Source organism: Erigeron canadensis, chromosome 3 (genome assembly GCF_010389155.1).
Source record: "Erigeron canadensis isolate Cc75 chromosome 3, C_canadensis_v1, whole genome shotgun sequence".
Lineage (NCBI taxonomy): Eukaryota > Viridiplantae > Streptophyta > Magnoliopsida > Asterales > Asteraceae > Erigeron > Erigeron canadensis.
The window spans coordinates 3,188,355-3,211,779 of NC_057763.1; the positions used below are offsets into that span (position 1 = coordinate 3,188,355).

The following is a 23,425-nucleotide window of genomic DNA, read 5'->3' on the forward strand; positions in this document are numbered from 1 at the left end:
GGAAAACCCAGGTTTGAATCCTGAGGGGGCAAGGTTTATTCATGTTTATCGTCATGTCATTTGGCGGATTAATATGAGGTTTTCCTCCTTCCGTGGTTCCCTGAAATTCGAATGACATTCTGCCAAATGACGTAGAGGCCGACAAGTGGGATAAACAGGCTCTGATCATTTGAATGTTAAAAAAAAAACATCCATCAATTCTTAGAAATATTTAAAATGGTAGATGGAACAAGTAGTTTAAACATACATGAATAAATAAATAGTTTAAAAATAATGGAAAAAAATAACGTAACTATGCATTTTTTTTCTTCATACATAACACAAAAATGTTAATTTCAATGTCCGATACATGGGATGCACATATTGACTAGTAGGGCTGTCAATGGGTTCGGGTTGGCAGGTTGGTGGGTTAAATAACTCCGACCCTAACCCAACCCACTAAAAGTTTCAGATCAGAAATTTCAACCCTGACCCACAATCCGCCAACCCATGACCCAACCCATGTGACCTGAGAAGCAAATATATATAAATATAAAATGGAATAAATCAATCAATATAAAACTTTATCATTGATGGTGTAAGCCGAAAACGAAGGGTACAAAAAAGAAAGAAATACGAGGGTATTGTTAATACTTGGCACAAAGTTAACAAACTTACCGTCTCATCCTACATCACTTATCATCTCACAGAATTTTGAATCCTCCTTTTATTTCATATTTGAAGTTACTTTTGGTTAGAAATATAAAAAATGAGAATAGGACGTATGAATTAGTGTAATGTGGAGTATGAACTATTATATATAATTCAATTATTTTAAAGATATTGGGTTGGCGGGTCGACCTGACAACCCAACAACCCAACCCGAACCCAACCAAGAAAAAATCAGGCTGGTGTGTTGGCGGGTTAACGGGTTGGTGGGTCGAAAATGCTCAACCCTAACCTGATTTTTTTCGGGTTGGGTCGAAATTGACAACCCTATTGACTAGTATATAAGGATTTGTAAAGAGATTCTTACGAAGATAAGAGAGTTACCTTAGGACGCGTTTGATTCACAGATTTTGATGGAATCTGGTGGAATTGGAATTGAATTCCATTCCGTGGTACGTTTGATTGTCAAAAAATGATGAAATTTCATTCCATTGGAATGTAAACATTCCATCAAATGATGAAATCTCCATGGGGTTATTGGATGAAATTTGATTCCTTCATTCTCTTGAATTTTAAGATTACAAAAAACATTTAATCAAATTTCATTCCTTCGGAATCTAATTCCGTTTCAAGATTCCATTAATTAAAAACATTATGTAAACCAAACACACGTAGAATTAGAAATGAGAATATATAACACTATGCCGTTAAACACAAACATATCATTTAGAAAAATAATAATGACTCTTTTTTTCCAATATAACATATTTACTCTTCGCTATTAATGGCCCCCAAACCAAACAATGGAGTTTGCAAAACATGATTGTTGTCGTGGAATATTATTTTGTGGAATACGAGCTGTATTCAGCCGAATTGAATGTCCCACAGATATTACACTTTATTTTCTTATCCGGAAATAATAGTTGGATACATTATAGGTACCTTTGTTATTTAAATGAAACATATATACTTTTACTACTCTTCTATCTCTTCAATGAACAAGTAGATTCAAAACATATGTCTTATACATTTCATTTCAATATATTCTGGGATTTTATGATAAATTATAAAATTTCCGTCAAATTAAATAAATTGATAATGATTACATATATAAAACAAAAAAAGGAACTAAGCAATAGAAAGATAGTTTTAATAATTGTAAAATGTAATAGATTGGACTTTAGATTATTTGTTAATAATAAAGTTTATGTTTAAAAAAGATAAAGATGGAATAGAAAGAAAAAAAAAAACAAAAAGGAGTAAGAGTGAGAGGAGGAAAAATATAAATTAAGGGTTTTAAGGGTGTTAAGTGTACACTCAATCTTCTCTTTTAGTTATGGGATAGATTTTGGTTCCTCGGAATATATATTGGTTTTTCTTATCGTAGTTTTTTTTTTTTATAGAAGCCAACTAGAAAATGTTTGCTCTAAAAAAAACCCACCACATACAAAGGCTAAACCGACGATTGAACTTCAACCTCATAGATTAAACATGAATGTCTTAAGCATTATAATTATGAAACGATGACATTTTTGTCTAGTTAGTTATGTTGATTTTCTTTTGTGTACTTGTGTTCATGCGTTCATATAAATATAATTAATTATAAGTTATTTGAAATATATTTTCCAATAACTATATAGCTAAAGTTTCTATTTAAAAGATTAAAAACACGCCACAACAAATTAATCAATTCTATACACTTTATTTGTACAAAAAGTTAAAAAATGCGTAAAGTTTTGTTGAATCGTTCGCACTTAAAAATGTGTAAAAATAATCTGCATTAAAAAGTGCGGAAAAAACTACAAGCTTCACATTTGATAGTGTGATGAAAAATGTTACACTAATAAGTGTAAACAAATTTTATATTTTATGCACTTATAAGTGTGAAGATCATTTCTTCGCGAGTGATTTCTACGCACTTGTGTAGACATACCAGAAAAGAAATGATTTTTCAGTGTGTAAAAATCACCCCCGAAGAAAAATGATTTATACATTTAAAAGCGTGTACAAATTTAATATCGTACACACTTATTAGTGTATAAACATTTTTCTTCACACTTTTAATTGTGAAACTTTTAACCTTTTCCCACTTTTCAATGTAAATTATTTGTACATATTTTTAAGTGCGAACAACTTAACAAAATTTTACGCGTTTTTAAAGAATGTGTACAAACGACAAATTTGTTGTAGTGAAAATACTTAATTAACTAATAAATTAATACATCGTGTATATATACTTTTATAGTTTTATGTCTTATTTAGTTGATTATTTAGGTATAATAATAATAATAATGGAGACCATGTTGTATCGTGTGCTGGTATTATTAATATTAAACACCGGCATAACGTGGTGCGCGACACTTTGGCTGACATGTGTTCTCGGTCTGGGGTTTCTGCTCGTAAAGAAGTTGATATTGGGCTTATTGGAGATAAAGACAACCCCTTACGCCCAGCTGATATATTGTTTTACTCATGGGATGGGGGGTTTGATGTATTTATCGATTTGACATGGTCATCGTCTTTGACGTAAACTGGTATGACAGATTTTGTGCCTAGTCGTGCAGTGGTTAAGGCAGCACAATGTAAACGGGTCAAGTATAAGGCTATAAGTGTGCAGATATTGGATATGGATTTATCCCCTTTTCATTCTCTTCCTTTGGAGAACTTGAAAAAGATGCAGTGACCTTACTCAATCAAAAAAAGTTATCTTCTGCACAAGATATTGGAGCACGTGTTGCTCCTTATATATTTAATAGGATTAGTTTTACTATAGTTTGGTGATATTGATTAAATTCTGATTAATTTTAGTTGGATATGAGTTGGCTCGGCTTGGAAGTCGACTGGAGTTGGGCTGGTTTGTTTTGTTATGTTCTCGCTTTACAGTTCACATTTAGCCCCTAGTGATAGACCTTGAAGGCTTGAAGTGGTACCGTCATATGCCATTCTTGGTGCCGAAAGTCTGTTTCTAAACTTGACACTTTTTTCACTTTTAGTTACTAAACTTCAAAAATTATAAATTATACACTGAACTTGTCACATTTTTTCACTTTTGGTCACTGCGTCAACTTTGTTAGTTTTTCTCCGTTAACTTGCCCAGATTCATTAATTTTTTTTCACTTTTCGTCCTTCCCATTATTCTATAACTAAAATCGATAATCGGTCCAACTTCAGGTCTTATATATTGTTTTGGCCGATTAGTGAAAATACATATTCATTTATTATGTTTTGAAACAATTTTTTATGTTTACAGTTTACTATCTATCGGTTATACAGTAGTTTGATTAGATGAAGTAATTGTTTTTTTTAACGACTGGAATAATTGTTATTGAAATTTTTATTTATAAAGATAGATTTATTTAGTGACTATGTTTGAATTTTGAGTCTTCTTATGTCTATTTTAACCGTAAATTTTTTTTTTTTTGTTAAATAAACTTATATAGTTTTTCTTAATTCATTTTATTAACTATTAATAAACGAAAATAAAAATAAGATATTGTAATATTTATCTAAAGTAACGTGTTGTAGGTTTTTCTGATAATCTATAACGCCTTATGATTTTACCATAAATATTTTTGTCTGTGTTATATAAATTTGTTATAAAACATATAATAATGAACTAATTTTTATATATACTTTTTATTGATTTAATTTACACCAACTACTATATTACAAATAAAAATGTTAGAGTCAAAGTTAAAAGTAGAAATACTAAGAAAAAATCAAAATAATAATATTTAAAACTGGACGAATGAGGTATATATAAAAAAAATTAGGTAAATTACACTTTTCATCACTGAAGTTTGTCGATTATCGATTTTAGTTATGGAATAATGGGAAGGACGAAAAGTGTAAAAAAAACTAACGAATCTGGGCAACTTAATGGAGCAAAACTAACGAAACTGGGCGCAGTGATCAAAAGTGAAAAAAAGTGACAAGTTCAGTGTATAATTTGCAAATTTTGAAGTTTAGTGACTAAAAGTGAAAAACGCGCCAAGTTCAGGGACCAAAAGTGTAATTTTCCCTTTATTAAAACATGATATCGATTCTGGTCTCCTTTGAAATTCGATACCATTTCTCATTACCATGGTCTTAAATTCCGTGAAGCAACAAAAGTGAATAACGTTTCGATCTCAATTTACCTCCCGATACCGATATTTGGGACAACAACGAGAGGAGATTAGGTCTAGAGAACTATGTCATCCCTACTTTCCTCTCTTGTTCTCAAAATCAAAAGTACGTAATATTAATTTGGAATGTGATGTCTGCGTTTAATCATTTATACTTTTCATTAAAACAAACTAGCACCACATTTTAAGTATATTAAACATTTTGTATAATATTCTCAAACACATAATCACGTTTTATAATATTAAACATTTTTTATAATAGTAAACATTTTTTTATAATAACTATTAACACATCAAACACATAATCACGTTTCTCTTTTTGACACATAAACACCAGCCGCCGTGATACCCGTCATTATTGTACCGCTCCATCGCGTGGGAACCCTTCGAGTTAAGTTTACTTATTACTAGCATGATGTCTACGATGTACAGTGAGATGAAGATGTCGTATCTTAAGTGAAAAAACTCTAATTACGGTTCATTAGGTAAACTTTTAGTTAACTTGATACAAGCTTTTGGTTGGTTATGTATTTATGACGTTTTTTTTATGAAATTAGTTTATTATCTGACAATTATAAATGTAAAATGTTACAATATATGTATGGTTCACCTTAAGATTCATTGTGAAAGTACCGAAATAATAATTTAAAATTGGAAAACGATGTAAAACTTGATTAATTGGATACTTTGAAAGTGACCTTAAGTGTCTAGGGGTGAGTTATTTTGAGAACTCATAAAAAAAAATAATGCGAGAACAAATTTGGACCATACATTCTCACTCTCTTTTTCTTTCTTTAGTTAATTAAATTCACCCAAATCATTGAAAATGTTTTATCTCACAAACCGTAAATCGTTAGACGAAACAAAAAGCATGAGTAGTCTTAAAATTTCGTCCTCTTTCATTAGATATCCAATTCAATATACTTTTGACGACTTTTTAATTTTCGTTTTCTTTTTGGAAATTACACATAACTTACACATGTGTAGGTTGAAAATGTGTAAGTTGAATAAAAATTATGATTCGGAACGGGCTTCGCCCTTAAGGATATTCATAAACCAAAGCTAGTGGGGGTGATAGGTCATTGAGGGTGATAAGTCATAGGGTGATAAGTCATAGAGGGTGATAAGTCATAAGGGGTGACCGGTGATGGGTGATCTACCTAACGGGCTCCACTCTTAGCCACTATGGCTCCGCCATGGATTGACGGGCTCTGCCCTTGGCCATCATGGCTCCGTCATGGATTGACGAGCTCCGTCTTTAACCTTCATTGTTGCGAAAACAATGTACCTACACATGTGTAGGTACACAAGTACAAGAGGAAAAAAACAAAAATTAAAAAGTCGTCAAAAGTATATCGAATTGGATCTCTAATGAAAGAGGACGAAATTTTAAGACTACCCATGCTTTTTGTTTCGTCTAACGATTTACGGTTTGTGAGATAAACATTTTGAATGATTTAGGTGAATTATATTATTTAATTGAAAAGCCCTTAGCCATCATGGCTCCGCCATGGATTGACGAGCTCCGTCTTTAACCTTCATTGTTGCGAAAACAATGTACCTACACATGTGTAGGTACACAAGTACAAGAGGAAAAAAACAAAAATTAAAAAGTCGTCAAAAGTATATCGAATTGGATCTCTAATGAAAGAGGACGAAATTTTAAGACTACTCATGCTTTTTGTTTCGTCTAACGATTTACGGTTTGTGAGATAAACATTTTGAATGATTTAGGTGAATTATATTATTTAATTGAAAAGAGAGAGAAAAAAAAATGTATGGTTTAAAATAGTTGTTGAGTTTTTTTTATTTGTTAGTTCTTAAATAACCCTTGCTCTAAGTGTCTATAGGGGGACAAAAAGAATACTATGTTACTTAAACTAATTAACTAAACGAATGATCGACATTGCAATCCTTTTTGTGCATTTCCATTTCTAAACATTCATTGCACTAGCATTAAACAAACAATGGCATTATTAAAACTTTATCGTAAGTATACAATAATAATAATTGATATAGAGAATTTGCTTTAATTAGGCACTAACATGTTTTCGAGCAACAAAACTTCAAAAATGTTAGCTAACTAGGTTATACCCGGGCGTTGCCCCGAACTATTTTATCTCTTACTGATTTCTCATAAGTTATACTCATATACAACAAAAAAGATGGCAGAGTTACACGGAGGTCAAAGCTGGTAGTAGCAACCCTCTAATGTGTATAAAATTCTATATATTCAGTACTATTTTTTAGTATTGGTGCAATTTAAAGCTAACTTACCTCTCACTAAAACATACATTTAGAAACTCATACGTTCATCCTAACTCAATTTAAGATAATTGGTATATTTTATACACTGATTGACCTAAAATTATGTCTTTGTCACTAATAGAACTTGAGTAAATAGAAACACAATTATCTATATATACCCAACATGATTATATATACACGTGTGTTGTATGAACTAATCATTTATAAATAGTTGTTGATGGAAAATCGATATATCTGTACTACTTTAATATATTCTAAAAAACATTAATTTATTATTATAAATTATAAATTCAAAATTAAAATAAGACTTTTATGTAAAAAAATAACAAACTTTGTAATTATTAACTCGATCATTCATGTTCACAAAACCATTTGAACGATGTGTATAAACAGTTTTCTAGTTTGTAAGCATTCATGTGTACTTTATTAGTTTGTTATAAAGATTTCTACTAAATATATTATATATAATACAAAGTTACTCGTATAATATAAGCTTATGTGAACAAAAAGGATAACGTAAATAACACAGATAAACTAATAATCGTATACTTTAAGTGACGAAATGTTGAATATGATAGACGTTAGTGAAATGGAATCTGCGACTAAAAATAGACGTTGTAACTACGTTATTTACGTTATCCTTTTTGTTCACATAAGGATAGAGATCCAAAAGTATAAGTGGTTAGAGATCTAAAAAGAAACTCACATGACCTCAAATATTATACATAAGTTAAAATGATAATAACGATAAAAATGATGATAAAAATAGTTGTTAGTAAAAATGAAGATATATTTCTCTGATAATATAGCACTCGAAGTACCAATTAAGAACAATATAAAGAAAAATAAAATACACCAATTTAACCATAGAAAAATCAAAAACAATAATATTATGGAAAAAATTAAAATAGAAAATTGTTTAACAATATAGCAATGATGAACCCAAAATTATATTAAAGAAAATTGTTTAACTATAATCACCCAAAATTATATTGTTTAACTATAGTCATCCAAAATTATATGATAAAAATTATATTGTTTAAAAATATAACAATATAAAAGAAAATTGTTTAAATATAGTCATCCAAAATTTCTTTTATATTTATATATAATTTTTTTCATAATTTTAATTTAAGAAAGTGTATGTTAAACTATTACGTTTTCTCAAAAATAAATCAAAAGCATTGTGGTTCAAGTGGCAAATCTTAACACATGCTAGATAGGAGGTTGTGGGTTCAACCCCACCTCTTTCATTTTTAAATAATTAATTAAATATGTAGATTATATGCTTATGTGGCGTATGTAGTGCTATCGTGGCACGTTGATGTGTCGCTAGAATAAATATGGTGATGCCACGTTGGAAAAAGCTGAGGTGGCGAGCTCAATGAGTGCCACGTGGGCACTTGAAGATAGCCTTATATATGTATATATATATATATATATTGATATAAATGTTTACATAGTTTTTGATGTATGTCATCAACATTTCATAAGACTCAATGATCTTCTTTTAATATATTAAAAGATAGTTGCTTTAATAACTTATCGACCAACTATAGTTTTTGATTTTTTAAACTTTTACTTTTGTTTTTAGTTTTCATTTTAATTTATAAATTTTTGTTTCTCATCACAAACTTACACTTTTAATCAATAAATCTATTATAACAAATAAAAAATAAATAATATATATTCAATAGAACCATAGCTAATATATATTCCATATAGTGGGTGTTTGTTATTGCGACTCCAAAACAGATTTTACGTTTTCAAAATAAATGTAAAATCTGTGTTTTAATAGCAGATAATCACTTTTTTAGATTATTTGCATTTTACAAACGTGATAATCAGATAATCACTTCAAAACGTAATCCAAAACACCCTCTAATAGCTAATATATATCTTAATAGTACATTCTATCATAAGAATGTAAAAATAATTAGTTTAAAATAAATAAAGTTTAATGTAAATATATTAATATAATAAAAATAACTGTACTGTTAATTTTTATATTTTCTTTTTACTAATTTTCATTAAACATATATGAAAAATAAAAGATGTAAAAATATAATCTTTTATAGAATACAAATTTAACATTGTCATATTCTTGTTGAAATATTTAAGATATGTTTTCTTTTAAAATAACGTTTTATATTTTATAATATAAATTAAGAATGTAATACACTATGTGTAACAATATAAGTAAATAAACTGATAGTGCCCTATGATTATTAATATTAAAATTTTGTAATATTTAAATATTACTAAATATGTCACAATTTACAACTTTGATTAACATTTTATGATTTTATAATATACAAATATCGCTAAGCATCTTACAATAACAACTTCGATATATGTATTTTATAAAATATTTCAAAATTTTAAAATTTTAATATATAGATCAATACTTTATTATTGAAAATAGTAAAGAAAATTTTAAACCATAATATAATCATCTAATATTGATAATGTCGTAAGTCTTGTGTCAATACACGTAACTATATTAGTTTTATTGTTTAAACCAAAGTAAACTAAACGTACAACGAAATAGAACTAAATGATTACTTTAATATGTGTTATAGGTATGAATTAATGGAAGCTTGTGGCAAACGAAGTTGGAAGAATAGTCAACATCAATTTCACACTAAAAACTTTGCTATGTAAAAAAGATGATGAGCTGTAGTATTAAAAAATGAATATGTATTAAAAAAAAATAAAAAATAATCACCAACATACTATTGGTGTGTTGGCAGAAGACTATACCTGTCATAATTGACATGCGGGTTCGAATCCACATTTGCATTTAATTTTTCGGTACTTAATTTAAATAAGCAGGATGCCTTTGAACGTTACACTGATCCGATATGTATGTTGATGTAGGCGTACATGATGCTCATGTGGAAGCTGATGTGGCGAGCAGAACAATATCGTGACGCCATGTAGGAAAATGCTGACGTGGCGGGCTTAGAGAACGCCATGTGAGCCCTTTTCGATAGGCTTTTATATATAGATATATAGATTAATTCCTTACTTAATCTATCATTTCAACTTCATAATATGATGAAGTTACATCCATCAATTATCATCATTGAGGTAAAACCTCAGTGTTATCTCATTCCTTTCATGAGGGTCTTTGGTCTAGGGAGACTCAGGTCAATTCCTGAGGGAACAAGGTTTATTCTTATTTATCGTCATGTCATTTGACGGATTACTAGGAGGTTTTCTTTCCTCCGTGTTCACTGAAATTCGAATGGTATCGTGCCGAATGAAGTAAGGGCCGACAAATGAGATGAATAGGCTCTGACCATTCGAACGTTAAAAAAAAACATCCATCAATTCTTAGAAATATTAAAATGATAGATGGAACAAGTAGTTCAAATATACATGAATAAATAAATAGTTTAAAAATAATGGGGAAAATATAACGTAACTATGCATTTTTTTTTCTTCATACATAACACAAAAATGTTAATTTCAATGTCCGATACATGGGATGCACATATTGACTAGTATATTAGGAATTGTAAAGAGATTTACCCCTTAGAAATGAGAATATAAAAACACTATGCCGTTAAACCCAAATAATAATATGACTCTTTTTTTCCAATATAACATATTTACTGTTCGCTATCAATGGCCCCCAAACCAAACAATGGAGTTTGCAAAACATGATTGTTGTCGTGGAATATTATTTTGTGGAATACGAGCTGTATTCAGCCGAATTGAATGTCCCACAAATATTACACTTTATTTTCTTATCCGGAAATAATAGTTAGATACATTATAGGTACCTTTGTTTTTCTATTTAAATGAAATATATATACATTTACCACTCTTCGATCTGGTTCAATGAACAAATAGATTCAAAACATATGTCTTATACATTTCATTTCAATATATTCTGGGATTTTATAATAAATTATAAAATTTCGCCTAATTAAATAAATTGATAATGATCTCCAATAATAATAAAACAACCCCTAAAATTCCTTTTTATAAAAACAACAACCATTAGATCAAAAGCAAAATTGAATTATAGCCCTTAGATTGTTTTGCATACATCATTTACCTTTTTTAGATTTTTTATTTATTATTTACAATTATTGTTATTATATTTACCATCACCCTCGTTAATATTGTACTAAATCAGCATTTATATCTCAATCTATAGGATCATAATCTATTACAAATACTTTTTCGTTGTGTATGAATATACCACACAGATATCTTATATATATATATATATATATATATATATATATATATATAAAAGTTGTAAGATTGAAATCAATGCTGAGAATTAAGTATTGATTAGGGTTTAATTAATTTACTGGGAATTAATGATTTTACTTGGGTTATAGGGTTAATCTTCCTTCTCTTCAATAAATTTGTGATATATGTATGTGTTATTGAATTCTTATTTAACGTGTTAATCTTCTTTCTTAATGAATGAATGGTTTATGAATTATGAGTGTCTATTTAGATTTTGCAAATTGTTTATATTATTATTATTATTAGTTAATATAAAGATATAATATAATAGGTGTTGAATTAATATTGAAAGTGATCCTATCTCTCCTATTAAAGTTTTGTTATATGTGTTTTAATAAATTTATGTGTGTATGTATCTGCATTCAATTATGTTGATATATATTAGTTTGCTTTGAATATATTAGTTTGATTTGATAATTGTGTCCTTTTGCCTTCTTGATTCAAACGAGATGTCTTCAATGGATTAAATGGGATACTCATTCACACCATTAAGTGATCATTAAACTAATGCTATATTTATTTTTCCAGTACAAATTTTTTCGCATTTCATTCTCTTCCCTAAAACAAACCTTTTCTTTTGTTTCTTTTTATTATTCTCCAATTAGTTTTTGATTTTATTGAGCGCTTTGGTATAAGATTTCTCGTTCATCTTTATGATCATTTTGATTACGGAAATCCTTATTTTGATTGGTTTTGCAGATTAAGATATGGTTTGAGACTACGACTGACAACTTTATCATCCAGGTTGATTTCCATCATTTTAGTTCTCTTTAAGAAACCGTCCCTTGAATCTGTTTGGTTTATAGAACTTCCATTATCTCATTTTCTATTTTTATGGAATATGTTATCTGTAATGTGCATTTTATTTAATGAACACAAATTGACCGATTATGCAAAAGATTCAGGTTATGCAGACCAGCTGTTTGATAAAATGTCTTTGAGAAACTAAATTAGTCATTTTTTGGTATTGCAATGATGAAGATTATATATATACATGTTAAATTAATTTATGTATTTGTATGTTTATAATCTAGCAAGGAAATTGGCAATTTGAAGATGATGAGTGGTATACAGCTATAGCTCGGCCTGCTGACCGAAAAGATCTTTTCAAAACTACATATCAGCTGTATAGGTATGGAAAAACATGATTTTCTGTCATATTTTCCAATATATTCAGTCGGTAGGAGAACATTAATATAGCAGTTTTTTAGGGAGAAAGTATGGTTTATCTAAATTTCCATAAAAAAACAAATATAAGAAACACGATATTTAGCTAAACATAAATGTTTGACATCGCAGGACTTACCAGGCCTTTTTCTTGAAACCTTGACAGACGAGAAACAGTCATTGTGCTAAAGACTGCAAAAATCCATGGGGCAAAACAAGATGCCTTGGTTGTTGTGCATTACAACAAGCTTGGGGTCGCAATTGGGTTTAAGGGCAATAGATGGCCAGGCTTCTGTTTTGAAAAGTACGAATATAACGAGCTTAGGCTTGTTCACCCCTACTATCTATAACTTGGACCCATTTATAAGGGACGCTTTTTAATATTAAAGGATCAAGAGGGTAAAGTTAAAATGATGTAGCTTAAAAGGGAATGAACAAGTCGAATGAGTCTAACAGGTGTAGAAACTACCTGTTTTGACCTGTTAATGATGCCACCATGTGATACCTTTATATTTGGTTTATGTAAAGTAGCAGCAAGCCCAACTTTAATTCCAGTCTGCTTATCACTCTTTTTTTGATTTGGATTATATACATGTAGCTGTAAGCAAAAGTTGTAATTAATCCTACTTATAGCGTTTTTACAACATGTCTCAGCCTCACAACTTGCCTTATTCACTGCAGGCCAGTATGGGCTGATTTTATCCACATAAAAACCGGCAAGTTAGATTAGAGCCAAATTTCAAAGCAAAAACTCAAGCTGTGACCAAATCAAACAAAGCGTTATTTTCTTAAGTCACTTATCCGGAAAACTTGAACAATCAACATAATATCCAGTTCCTGACACAGTTTATATCCATTTCGATTTAAATCAGAACCAAAAATTTTCTTAATATTTTACTTTTCAAATGAGTAAAAATAGATTGGGTATCAAGTCTTAACTATTTTGGTGCTAATCTACAAAGCTTAATGTTCGCAAACTGTCGGGATTATTCATTCAGTATAAACTGATGTTAGGTTTTGTTATTGTAGCGAGTTAGTAAGTTAATCACCATTCTGTTTTTATCATTGCAGCAGTAGTAAGTCATCTAGACCCTATTATATGCTTAACATCGATAGATTTTGTAACTTGGTCGTTCGGTAGTGGAACAAAACAGTTCTGGTTGGGTTGACATGCTACATTATATCCGAACAATGGCTTTTTAAATATAGGCGACTTTCTTCACACTGATTTTCAAGCTATTTATAAACTACTCGAACTCATTATTTTGATAAGCAAATAGGATGAAATGGACCTTTAAATATGACTGGTCATATAATAATTTCTTTTGCACAACTATAAATAGGTGGCAGAATGGTCAGACTGGGTGAGTTAGATTGGGTACTAAGCCTTAACTACTTTGATGTTAATCTAGAAAGCTTAGTAGTTGCAAACTGCGAATATTATTCATTAAAAACTGATAGGCAGTAAAAAACACAGTAAAAGAAAGATTTGTGTATTAACACAATAATAATTGCTTAATAAGGTGTGTAGTTTAGCATCAGTGATCTGTTTCTATTTGATTTAGAGGTAGTAACCGGTCATAAATGTTGCTCTCGCCTTAACAAGGTGATCTCTTTTGTTTTGATCACTATAGAATGTTGTATGAGATAAGTTGAATGAGGATATAGTTTCATGTTTTATTGGGTCTATGTGGATATAAGATTTTACATAGTCATGTTTTATGTTATCTGAAGTCAATGACGTACCTCAATTATTGTGTCAAAACTTCTGCAATGCCTTGCAACGTAAACCTATTATACAGAATACTTCCAGTGGTGGGCATATTTTTTATGTTTGTTGTGGTGAGTCTTGGGTCAATAATGCATCAAAGTAGACACATGTATCTTTTGTGCTTTCTCCCATCTCTACTTTTTTTCTTCATGCTTCGGTTTGTTTAATGTTGTATTTCATGTTTTTCCGGAAAAGAGACAGGAGTTGGTAAAGAGCACTATATGTTATGACAATCTTAACTTTAGCCTTTCATGCTATGAATAGGAGCAATACACATCTGCAGGTTTCTCGAGATTTGATTTACAGTAAATTTTATTTTATTTCCATTCTACTTAAAAAAGTCATTCTTTTCAAGTTCACATTTTTAAATATATAGCATTAATATGGTCTTTTGAATTAAAGTTGTCGAATGGTGGCTAATTTATCTGTTGCTCATTAATTGATAGGGGTAATCCGTTAATTCTTTTATGGAAAAGTATGCAACAGAATCATTAAACACTAACCTGACCCGACGTTACCCGGGCTCTGAAGCCCAGTGTCTAGAAGGTTCTTAGGTGGGTCCCGAAGTACTGGGAATTCAACAAGGCGGATATGGGGAAAGGAAATGGAGGCAAGACTGTATCAAGCGGTAGGAGCACTCCAGCATCGGTTAGTGGGTGGAATGAATCAGTTTTGTTTATGGAGGAAGATGAGGCTAAAGAATGTGTTGCTCAGGTTGAACCCAGCATTCATATTACGTTTGTTTCCTTGCCTCAAGGTGGCAATGATTTAAAACGTATTCCGTTCAGGTTTGTGCTTTTAAGTTCCAAGTTTTGTGGTTCTAATGATGGGCTTTTTTGAATGAGTAACTAACTTATCACATATCTTATGTGTTAGATGTGCTTTAAGGCCTTACTTGTAAGAAGTTTGAACAGAGTATATATGTGTTAATTTGTTAGTTCTCTACATGTAAACAAAAAAGTAAATGGGTGGGAACCCTCTGGTCCCATGTATCGTCTTGGTACCCAGAGCGCACACCGCATAGAAATCATGCCTGGTGACTCCATTCTTACACATGGATCACAAGATATTGTTTCTCCACTCGCCTTTGGCAAGATTTGAACCTGTGACTTGCATCTTTCAATTGTGGGCCCATGTTGTCACATGATGGCGGTATTAGTTGATCTATGATCAATTGGTAGTTATGTTTGAGTTAATGATATTAAACAAGTTAGTCGACCATAAGTGAGGATATATAGACAAGAGCGGGGCGAGTTCATTTGAAACCTTTAAAAACCCTAAAAGCCAAAGAGCCCACCAAGGTCCTATGATGGATGATCTAGATTGGCTCAAATCACCCAGGTTGGAATGTCATAAAAAATCATATCTACTCGAACAAACTAATCCCAAGGCAATTCGCTTTAGGAGCCCGGGGTCATAGCGGATGGACTTTTTGGCCACTAGGAGATTTACATATACTGATCACATTTAATTTAAATGGTCACTAATTTCTTTTTGGTAAAAAATTTCTATTTGAATCTTCAAATGTCATGCATTATTGTTATTTTTTAAGGAAATGAGCTAATAGTATCGAGTAATTCCAGGCTTGAAAGTTATGGCAACAAGAAAATGAGTTGATAAAAAAATGTGCATTATAGCAATTTTTATGAGATACAGTGACTAACAAAGAAAAAAATCTAAAAATAGTCGAAGTAAGAAAAAATGACATCTATACATATGTTTTGTGGGCCCAATCTTTTTTACATGGACCATAATCTTTTTTGATAATTACATTAAGTGTTTAATACCTCGATTGATGTATTAAGTTAATTTTTTGACAATGTATAGGACTATAGGTTGAATAGGGTCCGGGTAACCAGTTGAAATAAAAATTAGTTGGCAATTGATTGATGTTTACATGTTAGTATCAAATAAAGGGGGTGTTTGTCATTAAGAGTTACAGCTATTTAAACGTATTGATAGAGTGATTATACTCCATCAAGATTGACCAGTGCCCTGTATGTCATTAAGTTATTGACTTATTGTTGATGAGTATTAGATGTTCATCGTTTTAGATTTTGCCTTTTAATTGGTTCCCGGTTTGGTTTTGGTTTTGGTTTTGGTTTATAACGCATTATCTCTGGGGTTGCTTGTCAAGTGTTTATATGCTTATTTTATGGTATATGCTAAATATGATCGACTTTTACTGCATTATTAACTTTTTAAATTGATATGGGATGTGGCTAGATGGAAGTGTCTGGCTTTGTTGAGGCGTAGCAGTGTTAGCCTTTCGATAGGATCCCCAAATAATTGAACATTGTCTAACCATTTTTGGTCTCTGTGTATTACCAATGTTTCTATTCATTGCGTAGTGTAGACTCAAATATGTAATGTGTTTGTTGTAGTGTATGGCATCACGTGACATATAATTTTTATCTTTGCTGACACACACAAACATTAGATGTAAGGCATTTATATCAGCGGTTACTTGTTATTGTTGAACGTTAGCTGGCTATACAACCTCTTATGATGCTATTACGAGTATATTTTAATGGTACCTTTGTGTGCCTTATTAGTTGAAAGATGTTTGATAAATGGCAAGCTCAAAGATGGTGGTCTGAAACCCGTGAAAAGATTATAGAGTTGTACAACGTTCAGTGCTTTAATCAGCAAGGTGTTCCACTACCATCTCAACCAAGATCTGAAGATGAGATTAGTTTTCATACAACTCTTGCAGACTATATGGTAAGCACAGGTAGCATTGGCAAAATGACAAATCAGGTGCGTCAAGTAAAGGGCAAAAAACATTGATCAAAATAGGTAAATCTGCTACAGGATGGCCAGGTTGACCCAAACACTTTGTTGTCAAAAGTTTGAAATTTTTTATATCTATGACGCAAGTGCACAAAAAAACACTTTGGGCAACTTTTGACCAGTTTGAACTGTTTACTTTTTAATGAAAACTACTCACACCTGTGTTTAGCGAGAACAGAACCCAAACGCCAAACATCCTTTGTTGACCCGATTGACCACCTAGAGATAACACATGACTGAATTGACCCTTTTGAATGAATCAATCCTTTTAATGTGGCATAATCTTTTACTTTTCAGAGCTTGAAAACAAAATGTGTTCGAGATCACCCCAGTAACACCACTAGTGTCCACCACTTAGCAAAGAACGCACACCTCGGAACTTATACATTCCAATTGAAATGGGATAATCATCATCAGATTCTCCTGACCACTTAGCATTAGTGTTGCCAAAACTGAAACATCTTCAATAAGTAGTTCATCTTAAGAGGCTGATCAATCTGGACACCTTTTGTTTCAGCAACGCATGCAATTTGGAAAATGAATAAACTGAGCAGGACGAGCCAAGTGTGAATACTGCCTGGTGGCACGCAGGAGGTTAGGCGTGTTCGATTCAGGTATGAAGCTTAAAGTATAAAACATATAACAGACTTGGCGAAAACCACTTATGAATGAGTTGACATCGTTTTTGTTTTATCTTAAACGGGTCAAATGGAGGGATACAGGTCAAACTAGCTGCAATGCTAAAACTTGATGTTAAATGCATCCAACCTTTGTCACATATTTTCCTCAAAATTACGATATTTTATTTTTAAAACGGATAAATAGTACACTGCCGTGCATTTTGCGACAATCTCTGCATTTTAGTAGTTGACTATATCCTAGATATTATACTAAAATAATCGTTTATTATATTTGATGTACAGCCGAGACAAGTTTGGAGAAATGCATGAAAAATATGGTGGGAACAGAACCGAGCCAGGATACAACAACAATACCTTTATATCAGTGACTCACATTTAAGTTTCATTAGCGATTTAAAAAACCGACAACATTATACATGTGAACAATATATTTCAAACACGACGTGCGTAGCACGGGCTTTTAAACCCTCGTAAATTATTATTATTATTATCACTATTATCATATATTATTTAAATGAAAAATGTTTTAGTTTTGAAATAAAAATTGAACCGCTTAAAATTATATTTTGGATCATTAGTTTTTTTTATGAATTTCTGACTATATAAATAAATTGTATTAACATTCACATATCACAGATACCATGAAACTTTGAATATCAAAAGATTCAGTTAAAATAATATATAAATACATGATTAATAAACAAACATTTTTTATATAAAAAAATATATGCAATACTCATATTGACTTCAAGCCTTTATAAATTATATCAGTAAAAATTAAAATTTTACTGCTAAGCATTACTAATAAGAACATATTATTGTTTTCGGATTAAATATATATTACCTTATCAATCTCAAGGTGAGTGTTAAATTTATCGTTTAATTGTTTTCAGAACCTATATTGTGTGCACGAACTTAATAAACATATTCAATCTTTTCGTTCGAAAAATAAATAAACATGTTCAAATCATATAGATAATTATGGTTGACCAATCAAAAATCTGCACGTGGCAGCTTATATGAGATGCTACGTACACGATGTTACATAATTAAAACATATTTAATAAGTTTGTGCATATAATAAAGGTTCTAATTGATTCGTGCACACAATAATTTTTGTGCTTAGTTGGATACATTATGCCGCACTTAACCTTATTAAAGAAACTATACTAATGCATTCTAATTTCTTTAAACTATAATGCACCTAATGTTGTTTTTCTCACAAATACATTTCAAAGGTTTTACAAAAAGAAATCGTAAGATTTTATTTCATAAATATGTATATAATTATTACATAATTTTATAACTAAGTTTGTATTTTGATTTGATTTTGTATAAATATGGAGATATATGTTTTTTGAGAAATGTATTACTACACTAAATAAATATGTCTTTATCTATATTAATTTTACGTCGTCATTATTCAAAGATATTACAAACATATCATTTGAACCATATATAATTAGCACGGTACCCGCGTAATGTGACAACGACGGTGATTTGGTGGTGGTAGTGGTGACGGTGTTAAGTGGTGTAAGCTGATGTAGATGTAATTAATGTAGATGTGGTAGTAAAAATATATTTAGAGATTAAATTTTATGAATGTAAATTAGTAAAATAAGTGTTTAGGGTGTAAATTAGTTCATTTAAGACAAATTGGATAATTCCTTATAACTCTTTCCAAGGAGGTGGTTTATCAAGGACAATTATATCATTTTCAAACTAAATATCATCATTTTTCAGTATATTTATCTTTATACGATCATCATATAAAGATATATCATAGATATCTTACTAGCTATCTATAATATATTTTTAATAATAACATTATCATAGTTGAGCATGTCGTATCTACAACTACTAATTATATTATTTGAGAAATTTAAAATTTTTATCTTACGTATTACGCGGGAAAATAATATAGTTACAGATTTAAAACAAAAAAAGGAACTAAGCAATAGAAAAATAGTTTTAGTGATTGTAAAATGTAAATTGGACTTTAGATTATTTGTTAATAATAAAGTTTATGTTTAAAAAGGATAAAGATGGAAATAGAAAAAAAAAACAAAAAAACAAAAAAGTAGTAGGAGAGAGAGGGGGAAAAATATAATTTCAAAGGTTTTAAGGGTGTCAAGTATACTCTCAACTACTCTTTTAATTATAGGATAGATTTTGGTTCCTCGGAGTATATATTGGTTTTTCTTGTCGTAATTTTTTTTATAGCCAACAGAAAATGTTTGCTCTAAAAAAAACCCCACCACATACAAAGGCTAAACCGAAGATTGAACTTCAACCTTATAGATAAAACATGAATGTCTTAAGCAGTTAAGCATTCTAATTATGAAACGATGACATTTTTGTCTAGTTAGTTATGTCGATTTTCTTTTGTGTACTTGTGTTCATGCGCTCATATAAATATAAGTAATAATTAATTATAAGTTATTTGAAATATATTTCCAATAACTATATAGCTAAAGTTTCACTTTAAAAGATTAAAAACACACAACAACAAATTAATCAATTCTATACACTTTATTGTACACAAATTTAAAAAATGCATAAAATTTTGTTGAATCGTTCGCACTTAAAAATGTGTAAAAATAATCTACATTAAAAAATGTGAAAAAAGATACAAGCTTCACATTTAAAAGTGTGAGGAAAAATGTTCACACTAATAAGTTTAGACAAAATTTATACTTTATGCACTTATAAGTGTAAAGATCATCATTTCTTCGTGAGTAATTTCTACGCACTTGCGTAGGCATACCCGAAAAGAAATGATTTTTCAGTACGTAAAAATCACCCTTGAAGAAAAATGATTTATACATTTAAAAGTCTGTACAAATTTAATATCGTAAACACTTATTAGTGTGTAAACATTTTTCATCACACTTTTCAATGTAAACTATTTGTACATATTTTTAAGTGCGAACAAGTTAACAAAATTTTACTATTTTTAAAGAATGTGTACAAACGACAAATTTGTTATAGTGACAATACTTAATTAACTAATAAATTAATACATCGGTATATATATACTTTTATTGTTTTATGTCTTATTTATTTGATTATTTAGGTATAATAATAATAATAATAATAGTAATAATGGAGATCATGTTGTATCATGTGCTGGTATTATTGGTATTAAACAGCGGCATAACGTGGTGCGTGACACTTTGGCTGACATGTGTTCTCGGTATGGGGTTTCTGCTCATAAAGAAGTTGATATTGGGCTTATTAAAGATAAAGACAACCCCTTACGCCAAGCTGATATATTGCTTTACTCATGGGATGGAGGGTTTGATGTATGTATCGATTTGACATGGTCATCGTCTTTGACGTAGACTGGTATGACAGATTTTGTGTCTGATCGTGCAGTGGTTAAGGCAGCACAACGTAAACGGGACAAGAATAAGGCTAAGTGTGCAAATATTGGATATGGATTTATCCCCTTTTCATTCTTTTCCTTTGGAGAACTTGAAAAAGAAAGAGTGACCTTACTCAAGCGAATTAAAAAGTTATCTTCTGCACAAGATATTGGAGCACGTGTTGCTCTTCATATATTTAATAAGATTAGTTTTGCTATAGCTAGAGGAATTGGGGCCCAAATAATATCTCGAGTTCCTACTAATTTCTTGTAAATCCTTTTAATTTCTAATAATAATAATAATAATAATAATAATAATAATAATAATAATCAATTATGAGTATACCTTAATATTAGATTTAATTTAAAATGATAAAACGACTATGAAGAGTAATGTGCATTTTTGCTTTAAAACTCCAAATGTGAAGAGGTTTTTAATTAAAGACTACATGACTAGAGATAGCCTACCGTAGCCTTGTACGCTTAAAAAATTGCATTAAATTTTTGGAAAATGATAATGATAAGGGCGGTCACTAACAACATGTTACATGTTTAAAAACTTGTACATTATATACTAAAAACCGTTCCCTGATTTTTCTAACAGCAATGTACAAATTTTAATGCACCCAATTAGTTTTTACTGACAACCTAAGGGCTGTTACTAACAAAACCCTAAATTTTTTCATTCTTATGCAGTTATGCATGTCTATATAAAAAGCAGGGAGTCGATCTATGCATGCATGCACCGGCCGGTTATTTGAGTAGTGGAGAAGTCAAAGTGATCACAATGAGGAAGAAAACAAGATATATCAGTTGAAAGCAATGAAGAAGCATGGGTTGAAAAGGTATATAGATATATATGATGCACACATGCACAAGCTTAATTGGTTCATGTCCCAATCATGGTTCAATAAAGTTGTGGGTCTCATGCCAAATCAAAACCATGATCATATCAAAAATATACACACCCTCTCCCACCATGCCATCTTAATTTCATTCACAAGCACAATTGCCATATAAAGTGTATCATGTGTTTTAATTGGTGACTTGGTGTGTAGTTAATCTTAATTAAATAAAATTTATACAATGCCTTTATGATGAACAAATGAATGCTAGTACTGGAAGTTTTCTATTTGAAGCAATGATGGCATGAAAATGCATTAGAAAGTAAATGCACAAATTAACTTCAAATGGATCGATATTATATATTTTTTTAAACGGCATCAATATATGTATATTTAGTTAGCACAATATATAGATTGAGTACTATATATTGCGGTTAGCTAGGACCAACCCATGTTACGTTAGGGCTTTAAAATACTCCATTCGATATGATTGAGTTGCATGCATCGACTTCAAAGAAGAAGACTTCCCAATTAAATCATCATGATATATATACGGGGAACTCGGGTGTGCGAAGGCAATTACAATGCCTACAAAATTTAGGGACCTTTAAAAATCGATTATATATGAATGGTTTTTTTTTTAAACGGTGGGATGAACCCAAAACTACTCTCAAAAAACCCCATAATAATCCACTCTTACAAATGCAGAAAGTGAAATTCGAACCCTGATAGAATCTTCAAAATCAAGACGTTACCAATGAGCTACCAACCTAGAATCCATTGTCATATGTGATTGTTTATTTGAAATCTTTTTGAAAATTTATTATCTCTTTTGAAGTAATTAGTTAAATTTAGGGTATTTTGATATTTTTGCATAGGCATCTAAAATCTCGATAATTTCGGTTTTTTTACCAACTACGTGAATTAATCAACTTACAAAGAGAGTATAGTACATGATACCACAAATCTTAGAAAACATAAAGATGAGCTTCACCTGTGGGCATCAAACCCGGCCTAATGATTGCCACGAAGAACGCTTTTTCATTCCTTTTGGCTTCTATTCATCTTTGCATAAAGTTACATCCACGTTGGTCTTTCCTTAAATTTTGTATAAAGGCGTTTGAAAGACAATTCATAGAAAAAATATACGGGATAATATGTCCTAGTTGTCAAACTCGTACGAATTATAAATCGATTTGTACAAGTCGAGTAAAACAAAATGAAATTAATGAGGCGACTCGATGGATGACTTGCATTGACTTTGCTCTAAACTCATCCGAGTTGATGCGAGTCACGTTCCAAATTGATGCGAGTCACGTTTTGAGTTGATACGAGCGCATTTCGACTCGCAATTAAAATAAATTAAATTTTATTATTCGTTAAACTTTTTTTAAACAAAAATCTTTTATTTGATTTTATTTCAATAATATTCGGTTATTTTAGCTTAACATATAATCATTATATTATATTTGTAAATTTTGTACCATATACACTTATATATTAATATAAAAATATATGTGGTTTGA

General features: G+C 30.4%; 1 pseudogene; it reads left to right on the forward strand.

The window, feature by feature from the left end:
• Window positions 1–14,720: 14,720 nt before the first annotated feature.
• Window positions 14,721–17,549, forward strand: LOC122590887 (annotated as a pseudogene).
• The last annotated feature ends 5,876 nt before the right edge of the window (window positions 17,550–23,425 follow it).